This window comes from Mustela erminea, chromosome 17 (assembly GCF_009829155.1).
Source record: "Mustela erminea isolate mMusErm1 chromosome 17, mMusErm1.Pri, whole genome shotgun sequence".
Lineage (NCBI taxonomy): Eukaryota > Metazoa > Chordata > Mammalia > Carnivora > Mustelidae > Mustela > Mustela erminea.
The window spans coordinates 45,198,048-45,221,270 of NC_045630.1; the positions used below are offsets into that span (position 1 = coordinate 45,198,048).

General features: G+C 50.0%; 1 protein-coding gene across 21 annotated transcripts in view; it reads left to right on the top strand.

Annotated features, from left to right (window-relative positions):
- The window catches only part of NFASC (neurofascin), a 174,416-nt gene that overhangs the window by 27,211 nt on the left and 123,982 nt on the right, over window positions 1-23,223 (top strand). Inside the window, exon 1 of one of the 21 annotated variants that reach the window (XM_032318213.1) lies at window positions 10,322-10,340. The exons of the other annotated variants lie outside the window; for them this stretch is intronic. The gene's annotated coding sequence lies outside the window, so the exon portion shown is untranslated. Of the gene's footprint in view, window positions 1-10,321; window positions 10,341-23,223 lie in introns of those variants that run through there. 21 annotated transcript variants of the gene reach the window in all.

Sequence of the window (23,223 nt, forward strand, 5' to 3'; positions counted from 1 at the left end):
GCCACCGTCCCCATGGAGATCCACCCCAGCAGGGCGGCTGGGCAGGGCCTCCCCCAGCCTCCACAACCCACCCCACCCCCGTGAATCCTTCTTGGCTCTGCCATCTTTGACCACAGCAGCCGAACCTTCATTCTTTCCTCCTGGCCTCGGTGGGCAGGAAGACGCCAGGAGCAGGCAGCCAACCGGCACGTCCGTCCTCTCCACTGTACCTTCAGCGCCAAGGTGCCACATAGTAGGTGCTCAGTAAACACTTGTGCTTTGCTGTGGAATGAATGAAAGAGAGGTGGGAGGGAGGCCCGTGAGTCAGGAGCGGTCCTTACACGTCGCAGGCTCCGGCTGGGCTCTCTCTCCCAGTCTTTCCCAGAGACTGGCCCTCAGGTCCAGCAGCTGCACGGAGCCTCTGAGATTGAGACCTTTGAATTTTTAAAGTTATTTTTCATACGCATTACTATTCACTGCTTCCCTAATTCACTGGCTGTCATGACTAATAAGGGATCTGGGCCTGTAATAACCATTTAGAACTTAATGTTATTAGTCTTGTAATTGCTGCTAAGCGTCTTCTTCTCTGTTCTCTGAATTTGTAAATCCAACCACACAAAGATGAGGAGAACATACCCTTAAGCTAGAGGCTGCCAAGGGGGCCGGGTGGTTGGGGACCAGCCTCAGCTGCCTGGCTGGGGTGTGAGTTTCCCCCGCAAAGCCTGGAGCCAGAGATGCAGAGAGGCCTGGGGAGCATCCCCCTGGGAGCCCTCCTGGGGAGTTGGGGAAGGAGGGGCAGGGCCCTGTGGAGGAGTGTGACCTGGGTTGCCCTCATGACAAGCCGCTGCTGGTGGAGAGAAGAGCCTTACCTCCAGGGAAAGGACATTCCTTCCCTGCCCCCTCCCCAGCCCAGAGGCTCACAGCCCTGATGACCCGGAAGGGATGGCAGTGATGCCTTCATCACAGGGTCCTGGTGCTGCGGGCAGAGATGAGAGTCGACAGGAAGACCAGCTGTGTTAGAAATGGCCTCCGCTGGCTTGATCTCAGGAACTGTCCCTGCCTGTCCCCATAGGGCATCTTTGTCCACACATGGCTCTGTTGAGTCCTCGTGGAGAAGGGTTTATCGTGGGCTTGAGAGTACAGCTGTGGGGAAGGGCCAGGGCACACGGCTGATTGTCCCTGGTGTGTGAGCCAGTCACCCTGCACCACACCTCGGCTCTTCTCCCTGTGAAGGCCTCAACCCTGCTGCCTGACAGCGCTCGCAACCAGGGCCGGCACCCCTGCACCCCTGCCCTCTGCGTACCGCTTTCCTGCCGGGAACGAGCATGGAAACTCTGCTTGCTGCTTTCTCCTTCGTCTTTGTGATAAAGTACACGTAACATGAAGTCTGCCTTTGTCATCATTTGAAAGTGTACAATTCAGTGGCATTTAGTCCATTCACAGTGTCGTGCCCCATTGTCACTGTCTGGTTCCGGAGCACTTTCCTCACCCCAGACAGAACCCCCCTGCCCTTGAAGCAGTCACTCCCCATCCTCCCTTCCCCCCAGCCCCAAGCCGCCACCGATCTCTTCCATTGTATCTCTGCCGACTTGCCCGTTCTGGATATTTCATATAAACGGAATCTCACAATATGTGGGCTTTTCCTTGCTCCATCGTCTGTGGGTGGGTATTTGGGCTGTTTCTTGTGACTAGTGCTGTTACGAACGTTTGTTTACAAGGTTTTCTTTGAGCACCCGTCTTTAGTTGTTTTAGGTATATACCTAGGAGTGGAACTTCTGGGTCACGTGATAACTTAACGGTTATCTTGCGGAGGAACCCCCAGACTTCACCCACTTCTTTGGATGTGCCAGACTCTGTCTTCTTCTTTTAAAAATTTTTTTTTGTTTGGGCGGGAGGAGCAGAGGGGAAGGGAGAGAGTCTTTTTTTTTTTTTTTCTTTAAAGATTTTATTTATTTATTTGAGAGAGAGAGAGAGAGAGAACCCAGAGGGAGAGGAGGAGGGTGAAGCAGGCTCCCCGCTGAGCAGAGAGCGTGATACAGGGCTCCGTCCCAGGACCCTGAGATCATGACCTGAGCTGCGAGCAGATGCTTCACTGACTGAGCCACTCAGGTGCCCTAAGGGAGAGAGTCTTAAGCAGACTCCATGCTGAGTACGGAGCCCAGCGTGGGGCTCAATCTCACGACCTGAAGTCAGATGCTTAACCAATTGCCCCACCCCCAGACATATACCTCTCCCCCACTTTTTTTTTCCCAGACCCTGTCTTCTTTCGAGAGAGGGGGAAACTTGCTTCTTATGTCCTCTCCAGGCTATGACATTCAGCAGCCACTAGAGGAAAGTTTCTGGTTCCTAGCCCCTGGTCAAGACACAGTGACATGAGTGGACACAGCAAGTGGGTCTATTGGTGACATCGGGGTGGTTTCTGATTGTGTCTAATGATGTTACCAGATCTTGCGCACCCACACATGGGCTGTCCCCGCTGCACATTTGTTCCTGCAAAGGAGCCAGTGCACAGAACCTTGTTTCATCCTCCCTAGGAATAGTCTTCAGAGGTCTTTCCTTGATAATCATTCTTTGCTTTTGACATGAAACAGTATTCCCAACTGCATCACACACTGTCTTTTTCATTTTTGGCTCGATCTTTGAACTTAGGGGAAAAAAATCAAATCTACCCTCATGGGATGGAAATTTGCCACCATGGGGGCCCATCAAAAGAATATGCTATAGGCTTTGTAAGTCCTTCCAAAAGAGAAGCTACAGAAATGTTCTAAGCATGGGCGGGCGCATTGTTGGAATATGGATATAGCCTCCCAAGGGGACGGCTTTGAAAGAGGCGGCACTCATTTAAATGTATAAATTCTGGTGTGTTATTTTAAATGATCACTCAAAAGGCTTTATGGGCATACACTAAAAAGATAATGTGAATGGTTATTGAGCTATGTACACCTCCAGGAAATCAAAGAAAGATACGCGTTTTAGGAATTTTAAGAAGATGAAGTTCAAATTATAGCCCGAGCGTTCAGTGGGATGGTTAACTCAAAATAGTGTTGCCCAGGGCGCCTGGGTGGCTCAGTGGGTTAAGCCGCTGCCTTCGGCTCGGGTCATGATCTCAGGGTCCTGGGATCAAGTCCCGCATCGGGCTCTCTGCTCAGCAGGGAGCCTGCTTCCCTCTCTCTCTCTCTCTGCCTGCCTCTCCGACTACTTGTGATTTCTCTCTGTCAAATAAATAAATAAAATCTTTAAAAAAAAAAAAAATAGTGTTGCCCAGCTTCTGGGGAGGAGGTCAGTGGGGGAGCCCATAGGGTTAGAACAGCATCCCCATCTTCACAAAGGTTAGAATACAGGTCATTACAGTCATCTACCTGGCTAGGAAGGGGGTGTTCTCCATCTTCAGGGACAATGAGGAGGAGGGAGGCTGGTGAGATGTCCAGGTGAACAGCTGTGTTGGTGAGTTGAGTTTATTAAATAGCCTATCTCTTGCTGTAGACTTCATGACCAGGGCTTCCCTTTGAAGGTTAAATATTGTAGCCGGCTTTGGAAATCTGGCAAGGAAGCTTTGGGCAAAGCCCCTAGGCCAATGTCCTGAGTCTCTTTGACCTACTGGGTAGAGGTGTTTTCCCTCCTTGTTCAAAAGCTGAAGTCAGCAGCAAAGGAGGTGAGACTAAAGGCTGTTAGAGAGTCCCAGAGGGAAGGTGGGGAGTCCGAGCCGCTCGTCTGGCTCTTAGAGGATTTCAGAGTTAGGCTGGAGGCTGCTGACACTGTCCCCACTTTATACCCAGGCCTGGGAAGGGGATTTCAGAGTCAAGAATAGATCTTCTCTCACTCTGTCACCTCAGTAACTCGTTCCAAGGTTTGAAGAATAGCCCCTCTGGGGAAACAGCACTTCTGAAACCTGTTTCATATCTTTGTCTCATTTATTCCCACAATCATTTCTTTGGGGTCCAATATTGATGAATTTGACAGCAAAGCAGCAAAAGATGTTGTAGTGACTTCTTAAAAAACTTTATTACAGTAAATATATATATCATATTTATATATAGTATATATTTTATATATGTATTTATGTTTATGTGTGTGTGTGTATAAAATTTGCCATTTGAACAATTTAAAACATACAATTCAGTGGTATTTGGTATATTCACAATGTTATCCAACCATCAGTACGATCTATTTCCAGACTTCTCCATCATCCCAAATAGAAACTTTTTCACTGTCAAGCACAATGCCGCATTCTCTGCTCCCCAGCCCCTGGTAACCTCTAATTTACTTTCTGTCTCTATGAATTTGACTACATTGGGTAGCTCCTCTACTTAGACTCATACAGGATTTGTCCTTTGTGTCTGGCTTATTTCCCTTGGCATAGTGTTTTCGAGATTCATCAATACTGAAGCATGTATTGGAACACCATTGTTTTTGTGAAAGGATAACATTCTATTGTATGGATATACCACATTTTGTTTAGCCACTCTGACTCCCCCCAACACACTTGGGTTGTTTTTACCCTTTGGCTATTGTGAATAATGCAATGATGAATACTGGTCTATAAGCACGTGTTTGCATCCCTGTTTTCCATGATTTTGGGTGTATGCCTAGGAGTGGAATTACCGGCTCATATAGTAACTTTATGTTTAACTTTTTGAGGAACTGTCAGATTTGTGTGTTGGCCATTTGTTTATCTTCTTTGGAGATATGTCTACTCAAGTTCTTGGACCATTTTTAAATTTGGGTTGTTTGTCTTTTTGTTGTTGAGTTTTAGGGATTCTTTGCAGATCCTGGATATTAAATACTTACCAGATGTATGATTTGTAGATATGTTCTTCCATTCTTCAGGTCGTCTTTCCATTGTCTTTTGATGTACAGTTTTAAATTTTGGCAAAGTCCAGTTAATTGATTCTTTTCTCTTTTTGCTTATGCTTTTGGTGACACATGTAAGAACCTATTATCAAACCCAAGATCATAAAGATTTACCTGTTTTCTTCTAAGAGTTTTATGGCTTTAGCTGTTATAGTTAGGCTGTTGACTGATCCATTTTGAGTTAATTTTTTTTTATGGTGTGAGGTAGGGGTCCAAATTCAGTTGTTTTGCATGTGTAAATCCAGCAATCCCAACATCATTTGTTAAAGAAACTGTTCTTTCTCCCTTGAGGAGAAACAGTTCTTTCCACATTGAACACTCTTGTCAAAAATCAATTGGTCATAGATGTATGGGACTCAGTTCTATTCCCCTGGTCTGTATGTCTGTCCTCAGGCTAGTACTACCCTGATTTGACTACTGTAGTTTTATAGTAAATTTTGGAATCAGGAAATGCGAGTCTGATTTGTTGTTCTTCAGGATTGTTTTGGCTATTTAGGGCCTCTTCTGATTCTTTATGTATTTGAGTATAATCATTTTTGAACATATCTTTTTATGGATCTATAACTGCTATCCAGAGATACTGCTGTGTCATACCACACCAGCATGTTCAGCTTTAGTATGTGCTGTCTGATTCGCAAAGCGATTGAGCCGGTTTATTCTTCTACTAGCAATCTGTGAGAGTTCCAGTTGTACCACATTTGGTCATCTCAATTCTTCTGTAAATTTTTAACCTTTCTGGTAGATTGCCCCAAGTTATGAGTGTGACACTGCTGTGTTTTTCAGGGGCAACGTGAGCGTCCACATCTCCTTGTTCAGATGATCTTTCTCTTGGCACCAAGTCTTGGAAAGTGCTACTTGCTCTGTGCCCCATCAACAGCAGTCAGGGAGTTGTTCAGCTCCAGAGGCTGGAGATCTGTCTAGTGAGCTGCATCTTTACAGCACAAAAACCGAGCCTATGCAAGAGAACCTTAGGACTGGGAGTGTGCCTGTTAAGGTGCTAAAGGAAAATTGGTCATTGGACCTGGTTATGGTTCCTGGCTGCAGCAGTCAGGCACATGAATGTCCCTATAGATGAGGCTCTTGGAGAGATGAGGCTCTGTCCCTGAGAGCAGTTCTTAGGAAACTGCTTCACAAGAAGGACGAAGCTAGCAGAGCTGTCCCGTTTGACCTTTGGAATTTGCTCCCAGAAGAGGCCCCTTCAGACACAGAGCCTGAGTCCAAGGAGGGTAAGTGGCTTTTCCTAGCCCTACAGCACACTAGGGCTGGAGACTCTCAGCCCTGTGTCTTGTGCTTGCCCAGGGCAGTGACTGCTCTTTCCACGGTCAGCTTGCTGGTTAGCCAAACTCAAGTCATGTAGTTCAGTAGACTTTTACTGCAGGACCCTGTGTACCAGATATGGAACCAGGCATCTTGGGACCTGCAAAAGTCAGGACGAAGTCGCTAACTATGTTATTTGTCATCCTGTAGGGGAAGAAATACTGCACACATCGTTGCAGTGACAGGAGGACAAGGTGTGTGCTTTGTGAGGGATGTACATAATGTGCTTTGGAAGCCAGAGGCCAGGATGTTCATGTCCAGCCGAAGGGCAGAATTGGCTTCCTAGAGGAGGTGGCACTGGCCCTGAGCCTTAGAGGATGAGTAGGATTCTGTTGAGAAGAAATGGAATTAGGGAACTCCAGGAAAAGAAACCTAAAAAGCAGAGGTTGGGGTGGGCTATTCCAGGCCTTTGGAGAAAAGCAAGTGTAGTCAGATTACTGGATGTTGATGAGTTTCCTAGATGTCCGCGGTGGGGAGGTGGGTTTTCTTCTGCAGGACCAGGGAGCTCCTGCAGGGTTTGTAGGTGGACGAGTCATTTAGTGTTGTCCTTACTGGAGAGAGTTCTGGTAATGCAGGGAGACCGTGGGAATGCCCCGACCTCTCCTGCTTCTGCCCTGCACACATAGACCCGCACATAAGGAGAAGCACAGACACAGTACACATATCAAGGTAGATATACATACATACAGAAACCAGGGCTAACACACGCACTGAGACCGAGAGACCCACACATCAAAACACATAGCCATAGGTAAGAACTTACTGAGCAGACACTCCCCCCCACAGACACACACACTCTCACAGGCACAAACGGAATGATGCCATCCTGTAAATGGAGGGAGACATTCAGTCAACGTCACGTACATGGGCTGCAACACCAGTAGCTTCACTAAGACAGGTACCTGCACGTATTGAACCACACTAATGACGTAACTCATGCCTACGAGATAGAAACTATGGGGCCTCAGCGCTGGACGGGCTCTGATGTGCTCTCCCACTCAGTACCAGGATGTCTACAGCTCCTCTGACAACGGGCCACATGCGGTTCTGTTTCAATCCTTTGGATAAAATGCTGCAAGTTTCCTGTTATAATAGAATTCACTTTCCATCTCGGGAGGTGAGGGTTATGCACACAGAGAGGAAACTAGACCCTTCGCCAGGACAGTCAACAGCCAGTTAAGAACTGCTGTCTGAGGGCCTCGGCCCACCCAGCCCCACGCTGTCCCCTTGATTCCTGTATGCAGTCCCTTGACCGCAGTCTGGCAAGGTCAACCATCCCCCAGATCACTGTATTGCTGATCTCTTGTGTATGACAGAGCGGGTGGGCGGAGCTTGGCACACCAGTCCTCCCAGGGGAGGGCAGTGGGTGGCAGGGGGTGAGCCTGCAGGGGGTGGGGGAGGGGAGTCCCGCCTAGGACCTGGGATGAGATGGAGCTCTCCCACAGGCACGCCAGCTGTTTGCACAGCCACAGCCATCCTGTGCTGGTGGGCCGTCCTCTGCAAATGTGACCCACATTCAAGCTGACCAGCCCCCAGCTGCTCTCCCTGCTCCCTACTGTGTTCCTCCCCTCTAGCTCCCAGCCCTTCCCCACTGCCCATCATGCACTGGGGCTGTCTCCCTCACTTGAGACGGGGGGCTGTGACATAGCTGGTTCGAGGGATTGGCCCATATGGCTGCCTCCACAGAAGCCTCCAGAAGCCAGGAGAACTTCAGAGCAGTGGGGCAGCCCTGTCCTCTGGGTTGACCCTCCCATCTAAATCTTGCCCGTTTTTCTCAGAATCTAACCTCTTTTTATTCCTGTTCAAGATGGAATAAATCTGGTCTCTCCCTTAGCCCCTCTCTTATCCTGCTGGTATGGAAAACGGACTCCCTCTGCCTCCATCCTGGGGTTCTGGCTCTGAACCAAAGCGCTGACACCTTCTGCTCTGCTTGGTCCTTTCTCAGCTATCCTTCCCACGGTCTTACCAAGTCCACTAACCCATGTTCATTATAGACAAGAGAAATGGCTCAACAGTAGCCCCTGGGAGAAAGCCAGGTGGGGGGCACTGTGTGGGGCAGGAGGGAGCCAGGGCCAGGGGGCTGCGTTGTGGACATGAAGTTCAGTCAGAAGCTGCAAGGTGATATACGCGGAGCTTCCCCAGAGGAAGGGCGGCATCTGGAACCAGGGCTGGCCTGTGTTCCGTGCTGGGAATTACACCAGACTGTCGCACATGCTTTTCTTATTCATGGAAGTAGCTTATGTTCTTTGCAGAAAATTTGGGAAAAATATATAAGTAAAAGGGAAAAAATGCAGATCGCCCATCATTTCACCACCCAAAGAGAACCATTCTTTCTCCGTTTTTGTAATCTGGTCTTTTCACTGAATCATCTTTCATATCATTAAAATATTGTTCTATCTTATTTTGTTTTAATAACTATATAGTATTTCATCACTTATGATAGTAATAAGAATCCAATTTTTTTCAGTATTTACCGTATATGTCAGACATTATCATTCATTGAATTTTGTAATTTGAGGCTGATACTATCATTACCCCAATTATACAAATAAAGAGAATGAGGCACAGAGAGGCTAAATAACTTGCCCAAAGTAACACAGCCAGTAAATGGCAGAACCAGATTTTGAACCCAGGTCGTCTGGCTCCAAAACCCTTATTTTCACATACCGCTTCCCGTCATGGACATGGCATAGCTCATCATTTCCCCTAGTGATGTCTCTTTAGATTTTTTCTAACTTTTTGCTATTACAAGCAATATTCTGATGATTTGTGTGACTAACATATTCTCATTATCCTTAATTTTTTACCCAAGAGCTACTCTCAGAAGTAGATTTTATGAAACAAGGCATAAACATTTTTTTAAAAAGATTTAATTTATTTATTTTGAGAGAGAGGGAGAAAGCACAAGCTGGGGGAGGGGCAGAGGGGGAGAGAGAATCTCAAGCAGATTCCATGTTGAGCCTGGAGCCCGACACGGGGCTCAGTTCCATGACCCTGAGATCATGACCTGAATCAAAATCAAGAGTCAGTTGCTCAATGGACTGAGCCACCAAGGCAACCCAGGGCATAAACCTTTTTAAGACTTTTAGATCCATTTTCAGATTTCCCTCCAGAAGAACATTAACAAGGTCTGCTCATTACCAGCAAAAAAGGAGGGTTGGGCCTTACACTCTAAGAGAAAGCCTGACCCTCAGAAGTTTGGCCATCATAGGGGGAACAGGATGGTGCTGGGAATGGAAGGCTTTGCACAGGGGGCAGCTGAAGGGACTGGAGATACGTAGTCTTGGGAAGACTTGGATGCTGGACAGAAGGCGAGGGTACACTCGGGGTGACAGTCAAATGTGCGACGGGCTGTAGAGCACAAGAGAGTTTTGTCCTGAGGTCCTAGAGCAGAAGTGGACCAATGGGCTGAAGTTGACATTGGGAGAGCCCTCATCCTTTGTGGGGCTTTGGTTGGGTGGGGTGGGTGTCAAATAATTTTTGTACGACCTGCTGCCATGCCAGCTTGGGTTCGAGTAGGGTGTGCGTATGCGGGGGCGATACTTCCCACAGAAGATTCCATCTTCCGGTCTTAACCGGGGGGTCTGCTCCTCCTTCCACCCCTGCCTTGGGGAGCCTGGCCCAGCCTGGTACTTCTGTCTGTCTATCCCTTCGGAGCCTGAGCAGCACAGCCTGGCTTGTGTCATGGACCACATAAGTCCTCCATTATGCATGAGGGGGACCCGGCAGTGAGCGAATGAGCAAGCCTGGGCAGGGGGCGGGGGGCTGAGTGGTTATTAATAAACAAGAGTATTGTGTGGGATTCCATTCACAGCACTTTCAGAGGACGTGGTGGGCTTGAGATAATAAAGCCCTGTTTATGCCCCTGAGGGCTGGGGAGGTGGCAAGTGGGAGGTGGCAAGGAGCAGGGAAGCCAGGAATTATTTTGATTCCCCCCAGGGCAGGGCTGCTGTGTCTGCTCTGAGCCCAGCATCCAGGGGGAAGGTCTAGCTGGGGCTGTGCTCAGGCCTCCGTCTGCCCGTTGGAATGGCCTGGGTCCTGAGAGATGCCTAGCTTTCCGCCTCCACCTGTCCCAGGGAGGGAGACTGAGGACACACTGGGGGAACTGGAGCACGACACGTTCAGGAGAGAGGTAGACTGGTCACCTCTACCCTCCTTCCGGCCTCCTGTCCCCACCCCATTCCTCCTTCCGGGTGAGTCCTTCCACGTTGGCCCTCCGGGACTCCGAAGCGGCCTGTGTTGCGATGGTGCCTTGTTTCCTGAGGGTGTTGGCGTTGCGTTTGTGGGCAAGGGCTGCGAGAAGCTTCCAAGCCAGGGAGCCAGCAGTTTGGTGTGAGGATGTGGAACACGAAGGAAGCAGGCCAGAAGGGAGAGAAGCACTGAGAAGGGATTAGCTTCAATTTCAGAGGAAGAGTGGCAAGGGATGAGGCTCCTGTGCCTTGGCAAGGCTATGCAGGGGAGCTTTGGTCTGAAGGTGTCTGGGTAAGTGAGAGGCCGAGGAGCATTTGGCAGAGCAGGATCTCAGGCTGTGCAGCTGATTGCAAAGCCCGCATTGACTCTGTGACTTGTCCCTCTGGTTAGCCCTCCTGAGCCCCTCCCTTTCTGTCCCTCAGCCCTTGGCTGTGGGCCCCACCATCCCCAAACAGCCCTCTCCTTCCAGCAGAGCCTGTCCGGCTCAGTCTTGGCATCTCTGGTTCTCAGGCCAGGGATGCAAAAGCTGCTAGTTGGGAAGAAGTGAGAGCAGGCCATTTTGCCCTCTGCTGGCTTCTAGGGATGCAGAGCAGGTTTTGATTCAGGGAGTCTGGATTCCCTCCCACTTAGGGTTGAACCAAAACAAGAGGGATGCCATGGCCCAGGCAGGCCTGGGTCACCGGGCTCTGTTAGAAGCTAATGGTGCTCCCTTTGGCTTTTGCAAGTGGCTCTGGCCTGGAACTCCCCTGATTTGGGACATGTTTCCATCTCAAGCCAGCTCTGAGGAGCTGTTTATGCTGTTTTGGCTTTGATCAGGAGGGGAGAAGGAGGCTGGTAGCAGGGACTGTCTCTCCTGCACTCCTGTGCTTCCCTGCGGCAGCCCTTGGACCAGTGACTTGAACTTTTTGTTTGGATTGAGGATTCAGTGACCCTACTTAACCCAGGAATGTTTGAGTCTGTATTCCAGCCAGAATGGGCTGATTCTAGGTTACTGAAGGCTCAAACCAGAAGGGGCAATCTCCCCAAATTTCCCTAGGGCAGTGTCAGGGTCCTGGAGCTGTGCAGGCCACTCCCTTCCCCCAAGTGCACAGAACAAACAGTGCAGGTTCCTTGAGCACATGCACCCTTGGGTGGCCCATCCCGGTCCTGGTTGCAGGGCAGTGGGGAGAGGAGGTGGCCCTGCCGAGAACTGTAGGTCCTCCTTGGGCTCTCCACTCCTGCAGATGCTGTGGGCACTCGCTTCCCTTCCCCTCCCACAGTCTGAAGAGGTGGTGACTATTTCTAGTAGCATCTGCCTGCTCCTAGGAGCACCGTTCCTGGGATTTATGGGCCAGGCAGGATGCTCTACTAGTACAGGGCATCAGAGCTGGCACACCAGCTGGAGGGCAGGAGTGGGGGTGTGTGTGTGTGTGTTCGACCCCACTGCAGTCCACCCACCTGGGCACCTGGCCTGCAGGAATGACCCAGCATCTTCTACCAAGATTCTCAGGGGTTCCTACTGACTGTTACGTGGCTGTCCGTTGCTATGGGATGTTCCAGGAAGGTCCAGGAACAGAGACAAGGGTCTTCCTCAGAGAGGCAGACAGGCTGAGTCATGCCGTGGGCACGCGCCTCTCAAGAAGACAAGCCCGGTGTGTACCAGGTGGGGTAGGCAAGTGGGCCTCTCCCAGGGATGGGAAAGCCATCGCAGCTGTCACAGGCGACGGCTCACTGAGAGCTTATCCCGGGATCGGCTCTCCTCTGAGCACTTGATGTCTGTTGTCTCCTGTAACCTGGGCTACTGTCCTTTTAGAATCGAGGAAACCGAGACCGGGAAAAGTTAAGCATGTTGCCCGGTGTCACACTGACCGTGACCAAGCCAGTCATCCTCCCCAGCCCGAGGCCCCATTCTCCTGAGCTCTTGTGCTGGGCTGCCTCCCCGTAGAAGGCAAGAGATGCTTTCTTTTGGAGGTGACAAGAAGGGCTGAAGTCAGATGCAGAGGAGGACTTCCTGGCAGTGAGAAGGGCCATGTGGAATCTTCCTTGGAGATCTTTGAGAAGCGTCTAGCGCTTCAGGAGGGGCCTTCCTGCAGGCTGGGCTCTGGATTGAGGACCACTGGAGGGATCTTCTGTCAGCAGCCTCCCTGTGAGACGGGCTGGACCGTGCCTCAGTGGCCCAGAGCATAACCAACTGGAAGCCTCTGGGTGCACCACACACCCAGCTGCGATTTGGGGTCTGGAAAAAAGGCTGGGGTGGGGGACAGTTCTGAGAATTCTCCAGTAGGGAGAGGAAGCCACGAGAGGGAAGCCCCCCCGCCCCGGCCACGGCTGCCCCCACCCCGCCCCGGGAGCGCTGGAGCAGCACGTGGGTTAATAGGCTTTTCATTTTGGCCTTCCCGTCAGATGTGCCTCATTTACCCAGAGAGAAATCCCTGGCTTTGCTGGAACTCTGTTCCCGGAACCACCCTCTTCCAGAGGAGGCAGGCTTCTGAGTTCGGCGTGCTTAGGGACCACCGCTGGGGGCTCTCCAAGCGGAGCTGGGACCAGTGAGCCATCTGGGCAACTGCGGGGCTACTCACCCCATTTCTTGTCCTCTGTCATGGGGATCTGTACCAGGGGACAGCCGCAGAGAGAGGAATACGCAGGGTGGGGGGTGTTGTCTCCCTCCTTGATCTGCTGCAGGGAGGAGGCGTGTGGGGGACCATCAGACTCGAGGCCTCCAGCATCAGGCTGCCTGGCTTCCTGTCCCAAGTTCCACCCCAAGCTGCTCAACCTCCCCGGTTCCTCAGCTGTCAAGTGTGACATTAATAGTCTCTTGGACTTTGTGAAGATAAATGAACAAATCCATGACTTCATTTAGCACAGGAGGAAGGAGGAAGACCCCTCTGTCCCGGGCCACGCGGCTACTTGGGTTCCCCCACACCGCTCTGCTTGGTCTTATACTGCGGCGCAGGCCTGCGTCGGGCAGGTGGCCTCAGCAAGTGCTAGTAGCTCGGTCCTCTGCTCCTGGCCTTGGCTCAGGTTAAGTAGCACAGCTGTGTCCTTTGGCGGCGCCCTTCGGCCGCAGGAGCCAGTACGAGGCCGGATGCTCAAGGTCCAGGACTTCGGCTCCCCTGGGCTGTATTCAGCTCCATTTATTTTGAGGTCTACAGAAGTAAGAGTTTGCTTCTGGTTTATTCCACATGTTTGACTTGGCAGGTCTTCCTCACAGCTCAGCCATTACCCAGTGTACGGGGTCCTGGGATCGAGTCAGGGCTTTCTTCTGCCCCCACCCACGCCCTGTAACAGGCTTCCCAGGTCCAGCTGCTGCACCGCCAGCCCAGCCTCCCGCACCCACCTCCTCCTCCCCACCGTTCTGGCTTCCTGTCCTGTGTCCTGTGTGCCTCTGCCCCAGGTCCCTCCCTCTCTCTGCCAGCAGGCTTCTCCTTCTCGTACCTCTGCCTTGTCCCTGGGCTGAACATCGTCCAGTTTCTACTTCTCTGGGCTCCAAGGACACTTCACATGCCCACAGCAAACATCTGTTGACATTTAGAAGTACGGCGGGACCCACGTTTTCATTTCCGAGTGAATGCTGCATATTCTCTTTCTGCTATATGAGGCTTAAAGCTGGGCCCTGTGATAGAGTCTGCCCCACAGAGATGATCATATTTGAAAAGGAGAGGTAGTTTTCCCCTTTGCTCCGATGAAGCAGGGCCAAAATGAGGAGGTTGAGTGGGGGAGGGTGACATAATGCTTTCTGTCTGTCCCCAGTCACTACCCTAGCCTTTTGATACATCTCCTCACTCAGTCTCTTCAATAACCTGAGCCAGATACCACAATCCCCATTCTATCAGTAGAAGGGGAAACAGAGAGGTTAAGCGACTTGCCTAAGGTCACACAGTGATTGAGTGGGGGAGTCAGGATTTGAGTGTGGGTCTGTTTTTCCTAGAATCATGTATCCTCTAGAGGAAGGTGGATATTAACGCAGACACATCTGGAGCTGGATTTCTGACCCTGAACAAAACCAAGTGTCCTATTCATTTCCCTTCTTCCTAACCTCCCCTCTCCTGGCTGTGAATCTCTGAAGGGAAGAGGGGAGACCCCTGCCTTGAACCTCTGTCTGTCAGCCTCCCGGGTGGATGTGGTCACACTGCTAAAGCCATCAGTTTCCCACAGATCACACATGCCAGAGAATAGACTCTATTTTGCTGGAAGAAGGGGAATAAAAATCAGAATGAGGAATCTGGAGGGGCCTGAATAATACAGTATGAGAAAGTTAAAGTGCTTCTTGTGGGGGCACCTGTGTAGCTCAGTCAGTTAAGTGGATGGTTCTTTCACATGCTTTCTCTTTCTCTCAATTTCCCTAAAATAAATAAGTAAAAATCTTAAAAGAAAAAAAAAAGTTGCTTTAAAGGGGCACCTGGGTGTCTCCGTTGGTGAAGTGTCTGACTTGAGCTCAGGTCATGATCCTGGGGTCCTGGGGTAGAGCCCCACATCGGGCTCCCTGCCCAGCTCCCTGCCCAGCGGGGAACCTGCTTCTCCCTCTCCCTCTGTTTCTCTCCCTGCTTGTGCTCTCTCTCCCTCTCTGTCAAGTAAGTAAGTAAGTAAATAAATAAATAAATCTTTAAAAAATAAAGTGCTTCTCCTCCCTAAAAAAGAGTCTGTGAGGGAATATTCTGCAAAATGTTTGCAGACAGACCGGAGGCCTGAGAGCCAGAAACCTCTAAAATCCCGCCGGAATAGCTGCTCCCCGTCTCCAGGCTCCGGGCTGTTCTCAGGGCTTTCTCTCTCCCTGTGCCCCTCAGCTCCCCTGCTGGGGGCTTTTTGTAGGGGAGGACATTGTAAGTGACACGGTAATGGGCCTAAGCACACACCAAGAGCCAATGGTAGGACCCAGCTGTCCTGTTCCCCCCTCCACAAATCCCCAACCAAGACAGGATGTGATTAACTAGTTCTGAGGAGCATTTGGAACTCAAATTCCAGCAGCTCGAGGAGAGGTCTGATGGCGTGAGTCTTTGTTTGCCTGACTCTGAAATTCTGGGGTTGGGGGAGAGGTGGAGGGGGGAAGGGCTCTGCAGGCCCTTCAGACTCCGTGGAGATCTCCTGGTAAATACAGTCATTTGGAATGTGTTGTCTTCCATCCTAAGCCTTTAAAATCTGCCTTCTAAATTACTCCCAAAGTGTGCCAGTCTCTCACCCGAGCTCTTAGTGTTTTTATTTTTTTCACTTTTAAAATCAACTGTATTGAGGTATGATTTACATTCAATAAAATGTATTCATTTTAAGGGCACAGTCAGATGAGATCTGACATATGCATATACCCATGTGACCACCTTTCCAATCAAGTTATAGACTATTTCATCACCCCTGAAAATGCCCACATCCCTCCTGCAGGCAGTCTCCCCGCTGCCCCTGGCCCCAGGCAACAAGCCGGCAGCTTTTGGTCACTGTACATTGATTTGCTTGTTCTAGATATCCACGTGTGCAGCATTCTTACATGGTGGCAGCGATCCTAGGTGCCAACTTGGTAGAAAGGACAAAGTGCTAAGAATTTGCTGATATTTGCATCATCTTTCTGGGATCCTGTTGACCCATCTCTGTAAGTGGACAGATTTGAAGGATATTTTAGGGATACTTCCATCTCTTGGGAAAAAGGGATACAAACTAAAGCCGGGATGCTATCATTATGATATTTTTTCCTTTTGTTTTATCATCATCATCATTATTATTTCATTGTGGTAAAATATACTGTTGGGGAGGAAGAAATTTTTCTGTGTCCTTCAAGATTCTTCTAGCTAGATTGAGAATTGAGTTGACATGAAACAGAGTGAAAGTAGAAAATCAAGTTTAACTTCATACATACAGGGAATCTACACAGACATGACAATTCAAAGACAGTCAGGCAAAATGAGGTATATTGAGAAGGGGTAGGGTCTGGTACTTCAAAGGAAAGGAATTCAATTCACAGAAACATGAAAAAGCATCAACATTTGGTAAAAAAAATATTTGCTGGGCCATTCAGAAACAATGGGACATAGAGGACTTTGATCAGTTGGGCTTTGCTAGGTTCCTCCTTGTCTCCCCTACCTAGTTTATATCATAATGTGGTTATCTGTGGTGATAGCTCCCTTCCTGGAGCTGGTCCTCTATCTAAATTCTTTTAGGTAGTTGTATATGTATAGGGAACAGAGGTCCAGGTTTCTTCCTGAGTCTTTTGGATCTTGATTGTTTTCAGTTTATATAATCTGCATGTCCATGTGCCCCATCTTGGGGCAGCCTGTCCTTGGCTCCTGCAATACACAACATAAAATTGACCATTTTAACCATTTTCAGTTACACTGCTAAGTGGTATTAGACACATTTACATTACGGTGCAACCATTGCCACCACCCATCTTCAGGACTTTTCATCTTTCCAAACTGAAATTCCATACCCATTAAACATTAACTCTCCATTCCCCACTCTGCCTGGCACCTGGCAACTGTCCTTCTACTTTCTGTCTCTATGAATTCCACTACTCTAGGTATCTCCTATAAGCAGAATCATTCGGTATTTGCATGTCTGACTTCTTTCACTTAGCATAATGTTTTCCAGATTCATCCATATTGTAGCAAGTATCGGAATTCCATTCCTTTTTAAAGCTGGATTAACATTTCATTGTATAGGTATACCACATTTTGTTTATCCATTCATCTGCCAACGGACATTCAACTTGTTTCTGCCTTTTCGTGGTTGTGAATAATGCTGCTATTATGAACATTTGTATACAAATACCTATTTGAGCCATTATGGTATTTAAATGCTCAGCATCCCCTCCTAGTTGCTCCTCCTGCTTACATTACTGCTGCCTGAGGCCCAGGGTGGTATGCCTTCCTGCTCCTTTAGCCCGGCACCCCGTCTCCTCTTGAGTCCTGCCTGTGGCAAATGGTGTGCTTGCAAATACTTCAGTCTTTGATGAGTATGAGGGATCTAGGGTTTTGAGTTCCTTTCCTAGCAGCTTTCTTCTCTGTGTGTTTCATCTACTCTTGGCCATCAGCTGTCTTTTGGGAGTTTGATTCAATGAAGCTTTGTAATACCAAAATACAACAGAATATCTTTGGTTCACCAAGGAAAGAAAAGAAACTAAATTTTATCAAGTATCTGTTATGTACTCTCAGGTAACTGTTCAAGGTACAGTAAAAGTGCCACTGGCTTTATATCCTTTTAAGGGGCTGTCCTGTGAGATAGGGACCCAACCTAGTGTGGAGGGTAAGGAAGCCGAGGAGAGGCTGAGAGAGGTTAAGTCACTTGCCCAAACTCACGAAGGCCAACACTCCATACACTACCTGAATACCTCCCCGGCCTCAAATGCAGATGAGCCAGAGAGATTTCCTGAATCTTCTCTTTTACAATGGAAATCCAAGCCTGGAGTTCCCCTTATGATTTGAAAAGAATAATCCTTTGGGCTTCCTTGCCCTATTTTTGGTAAGATATGGAATTATTAATTAAGGTTTTGTTTGTTTTTTCCAAATATACCCATGAATGTTTTTCCAAATGTACCATGAATCCCCATGTACCCAGCGCCCAGCTTCAATAATTTTGAACATGTGGCCCGTCTTGTTTCATCAACCAGGTTCTTCTTTTTGATCCATGGGGTCCTCCCAAGTGGTACCGCAGCAGTTGGTGTTTTCTGGAAGAGAGAAGGGGAATGGGCAGATCCGGGCCTCTCAGAGCTAAAGCTCTTTTCAGCTGGAAGAGGGTTAATTGCCACCGGTTGGAATCCCCTCTGGTGGTTCATTATTCAGCTGGCTACTGAACACCATCCAGGAGGCAGGGGAGGAAGGAGGGCAGATCTTTTGAGAGGCCTGGCAGGACCTGGCAGGGTGGTATGCTGGGAGGCTTCCCTTTCTTAGAGCATTTTCCTCCTACTGTTTGATTTTATTGGAATTCTTCTGAGTGGCAAGAGAGGAGGTTATGTGAGGATAACCGCCCCTTTAGGAGAACAACACCAAGCCGAAGCAGTCTTGAGGTGGAACAGGGACTGGTGGAAAACAACCCTATAGCCTCTTCCGCTAGATTTATTTGACTTTTCCACTTTTTTTTTTTTTTTTCACTTTCACTTTTATTTTTTTATGAATACCCCAGAGCGCCCGGCACAGAACTAAGGCGGCAGTTCCAGCTCTGACCCACTGGTGTCTGCTCTCCAGAAGTTCATGGTCCGCAAAAATACTCATAACAACTCACACTTGTGTGTGCCGGAGCGTCCTGTGGGCATCGTCTCCTTTACTGCCCGGCCCCAAACAGTCTGTAAGAATGACGTCCGTGGTGCAGACGACGGGACCGGGGCTTCATGCTGAGCTGTGTGTGCAGAATGTGCGTAGGATGGGGAGGACCGGGGGTCAGGAGAGGGCTGAGGGGAGCGGGACCGTCTCTCGGGCTGCAGGAATGTGCGTCTATTAAAAACCCCGCCAGATGTGTGTTCTCAGAGGATTGAGGGCAGCCAAATGGCACATTTTTTTTCCTCTGGACTTTATCGAGGACCAAGGGATTGATTTTTATTTAAAAGACAGGGCCATTCTTCGGTGGGAATGGTTGGGGGGGGTCAGGACTGGAACTTGAGGAGTTCTTTCCTGAGGCTGTCAGAAGGGATAGACAGTTTGTTTGGGCTCTATTTAAAAAAAGATTTGATGTCTCTCAAACTGGTGGGACTGAAAGAGGTCGTTTTAAGGATAAAGAAGGAGCAGTTTCTGATCTGGGCTGACTCTGTCCAGTGATCAAAGTGGTTTGGGGTTCTTGTGGTGGCTGGGTACCCCGGCTAGCAGGAGCTCCTGGAGTTTAGGGAGGCACTGGTGCCCAGTTTCTGCATGGAAGCCTGCTTTGGGAGTTTGAACAGATTTTCTACGACTGGCTCAGCTAATGTGTCTAGCGGGGGGCAGTAAATAATTTATTTTTATTATTTTTTAAAGATTTTATTTATTTATTTGACAGACAGAGATCACAAGTAGGCAGAGAGGCAGGCAGAGAGAGAGGGGGAAGCAGGCTCCCTGCCAAGCAGAGAGCCCGATGTGGGGCTCGATCCCAGGACCCTGAGATCATGACCTGAGCCAAAGGCAGAGGCTTAACCCACTGAGCCACCCAGGTGTCCCTAAATGATTTATTTTAAAAGACAACCTATGAACCTCTTTCCAGTCTCCGCAGGCAGCCCCCTCTTCCCTGGCCGTGGGTCAGCCACATCCTGCAGGGCTAAGGTAAACTTAGAAGGCTCTCCCTGCCCGCCCAAAAAGGGATATGAGACATTGAAATGAGAGTCCCAAAGGCTGGGTTCTCCTTTAAGAAGAGAGAAAAGGAAAGTGTTTATTATTACCATTCTGATTTTTTATTTTAATTTTCAATTTATTTTTAAAAATAAAGAGGTTTTTCTACCACGAGAGAAGGTGCAAGATGCCATCTGGACCAGAAGCAGGACGAAGGAACATCTCAGGCTCCTTCCAATTGTGTCATTTTGGTCTTCTTCTTCCGTCGCTATCCCCACCCTGGGCTCCCAGGTAATTTAATAGCAAGAGGGCATGCGGGATCAGCTTCCTGTAGAACCCCTAAGAAAAGACTGTCTTCCAGTCAATGCATCGTCTCCATCTGAACCTTGCTGACAGAGAGGAAACAATGGAAGTGAATGAGGACACTTCTTTCAGGAATGGAGGGCATCCCGAACCCACGAGACAAATGCATGTGGCCTTTCAGAGCAAGCCAGAGCGTGGCAGCACGCCTGCCCTCCTGGGACTGCAACTCACAGATGACGGTTGCTATGGATACGGGCGACTGGGGCTCCCCTGGGGCAGCAGGGAGTTGAAGCCACGAGAGGCTGTTTATTGCAGTGGTGTAAGCTAGGGCACACCACCTGTGCAGTTGCTGGGTTTTAGGTGACATGTGGGGGACCTGTCCATTGGTGCTCGGTGTGCAGCTTTCTCTTCTTTTCTCCTTGTTTTGGTGGCAGAGCTAATGCTCACAGCTCCCCAGACCCCGGGGCGTACTCCTACATGGGAGGCACTACCCGGTGAAGCTTTACTGTGAGTGGGGCTCTGACCTGGAGGCTGCAGGAAAGGAATGAAAAGCTAGAGGGAACATAGTTTTTGCCATCCAGGCATGCCTGGTATGAGGGGAGACACAGCCCCAGCCATCCATGAGTTCCCAGCCCAATGGGGACAGCCAGAAGAACACCAATGACCCAGGGTAATGGACAGAGACAGGGTAGAAAAAGCCCATCACTTCACACTTCCCAGGAAGTCAGACACATCCGGGGTGTACCAGGAGCCGTACTGGGCCCTTCCTGCCCCTCTGGACTTAGTATCGTCACTTTTCCCCCAAGCTCCATCCGCTTCTGCCATGCCGTGCCCTGGGCTCTTCCTGAGACTCCAGGGGCTGGTGCACTGGGGTCCTGCCTCGCTATTCCCTCGGCTGGGGGCCGTTTTCTCCAACACCTCCCAGCTCCCTCACCGTTTCACTGTATTTATTCAGTCCTCTGCTTTGGTATAATTTCCTGAGCACCCTGTGGCAAGCAGCGCTTCCCAGCTTCCCAAACCCCTCCCTTAGCCTCTCCGCTTGCTTGCCTTTTCTTGACAGCACCAGCACTATTGACTAGTTCACTGTCGGATCGTCTGCCTTCCCTGCTAGACAGCCAGCTCCTCCAGTGCTGGGACAATGCCTTGTTTACCGCCAAGTCCCACTGCTACGAGTATCACCTGGCATCTGGGAGGTACTCGATAAATATTGGATGAATGAGGGACAAACTGTGTAGCCTTGGTTCACTTTGCATTCTCCGAGAATGTCGACACATGCTTTTATATTCGTCCACCAATGGTAAAGATAAAACTTCTCACTTGCAATTCTAATTGGTGATTTAAAGACATTTTTCCTAAAATTAGATTTTGGTTTCCTAAGACAGGATCTCTCACACCGAGGCATACAGACCCCAGGAGTTCTTGGATCCGATCATGGGAGTTTGGGTATTTGTGTTACCTTTAGAAGATGTCTGTGTATTAGTCAAGTGCGGAGGACCCATGTGTAGTTGCTAGAAATCATGAACATAAAGTTGTGAGGTAGGGTGCTTTGGAGGTGGCCTCCAGAGAACTTTCTGGAAAGCAGATCTTGAGAAGCAAGTTGATAGAAAGGGGCAGGTCTTTATACAAGACAGAAAGGCATTGGGTGACTTGTTTCTGATGTCTGCTTTGTGATGGTAAGGGGCCATATGGAGCAAGCCCCCATGGGTCATGGTGTCGCAGCAGATCTATATGGCTGAAGCACAGTTTGAACTTGGGTAGAGCAAGGTGAAGCAGTTAAGTTGAGAACACTTCCTGCCCTGGGAGCCTGGATTGGAGTGACAGCCGTGCAGAGCTAGGACTGCTCGGGAGCAGTGACCCATAAACTCTCCTCTCTGGTCCCCTCCCCATCACTTACATCTCCCTGCAGTCTTGTTGGCATGAGGGCCCCTCCAGTGAGCCCCGGCCCCTCCCCACCATGGCTGGTGCAGCTGGGGCGTAGGGTGTGTGCAAGAGTCAGCTGGCAGGTGGAAGCCGACCCCGCCTGCAGACGATGGCCCCCGGCTCACCAGCTTGCAGTCCTTTGTTTACTCGGGACTCAACCAGGCCAGAGGTCAGCATTTTCCTTGGAAGACTGTCAGAGCCCGTCTGCAGTTGAGGGGGAGCAGGGTCAAGTTCCCAGGGAGTGGGCCAGGATCAGGCTCTGTCTCCAGAATCAGCTGTCCACTGTCTGTAGCCCAGCCGGTGCCAGCACCATGTGACTGGCAAGGTGGCCTCTTCTGCCTGGTCACCGCCTGATCACAGCATTGCCAACGAGAGCTGCCTGGAAGTCCCTTACAAACCAGGCAGTGACTTCCCTGTTAGAGGGACAAGTGGCCAGAGTTACTGCAGAGTTGGGACCCAGACCAGCTCAGTGCTCTTTCTGCCACCTCCTGTTTGGCACAGGGGCCCAGGTGCTCTGTGAGATAGGGCCCTGCCCCTGGCTTCACTCCGAAGTAATGAGGTCTGCTTGGGTAGATTAGACGTGTCCCACTCCCTGCTGGAGTGACAGCTGTTCTCCTTACACACAGGGCTGTGATGCAGCTTCCTCACCCTGCCAGGGGTGGCGGGAAGCACACACTTCAGGACTGTGCGCCAAGGACTTTCAGCCCTGGGTGGGAAGTGTGTGTAGTGAGTAGTCCCGAAGGGAGGGGTCTATGCCCGGCAGGGTCCTACCTTTCTGTGTCGGCTGGCTTCCCTTCCACCTGCCCTGGTGCTTCCAGGGTCCCCCATCGTAGGGGTGGGTCCTGAAATCGTGTCTGGGTTTTGAGGTTCCTTCCTCCTGCCCGCTCCCTGGCCTGGAGGATGGGATTGTGTGGAAGCCAGCAGGAGGGGCCTGGGACAGGGAGAATGCCTGACCTAGAAGATAGACTGAAGGCCTGTTCTAACTCCTCAATCCGGGATCTCAAGGAGGGAGTGAGCCGTGTCTGAGTGTTAAGGGCTCTGGTGAGCCTGGGGTTTGGAGACAGAGATTTGAACTCAAGCCTCTTGCTCTGACCTTGATCAGGCTACTTAATCTTTCTGAGCCTCTCTTTCCTCATCTAAAAAGTAGAGTTAAAAGCACCTTGTACACATGGGATGCCTGGGTGGCTCAGTCGGTTAAGCGTCTGCTTTCGGTTCAGGTCATGATCCCAGGGTACTGGAACTGAGTCCTGCATGGGGGAGGCGGAGGTCCTTGCTCAGCAGGGAGCCTGCTTCACCCTCTGCCTGCCACTCCCCTGCTTGTGCATTCTCTCTCAGATAAATCAGTAAAATCTCAGAAAAAAGAAAAAAGCAGCACCTCGCACACAGCACCGTGATGAGGACTCCGAGATAATATATATTGATAGAGCACTGGTCCGAGCGCCAGTCCCTAGTAGGGTACGCGTGATAACGT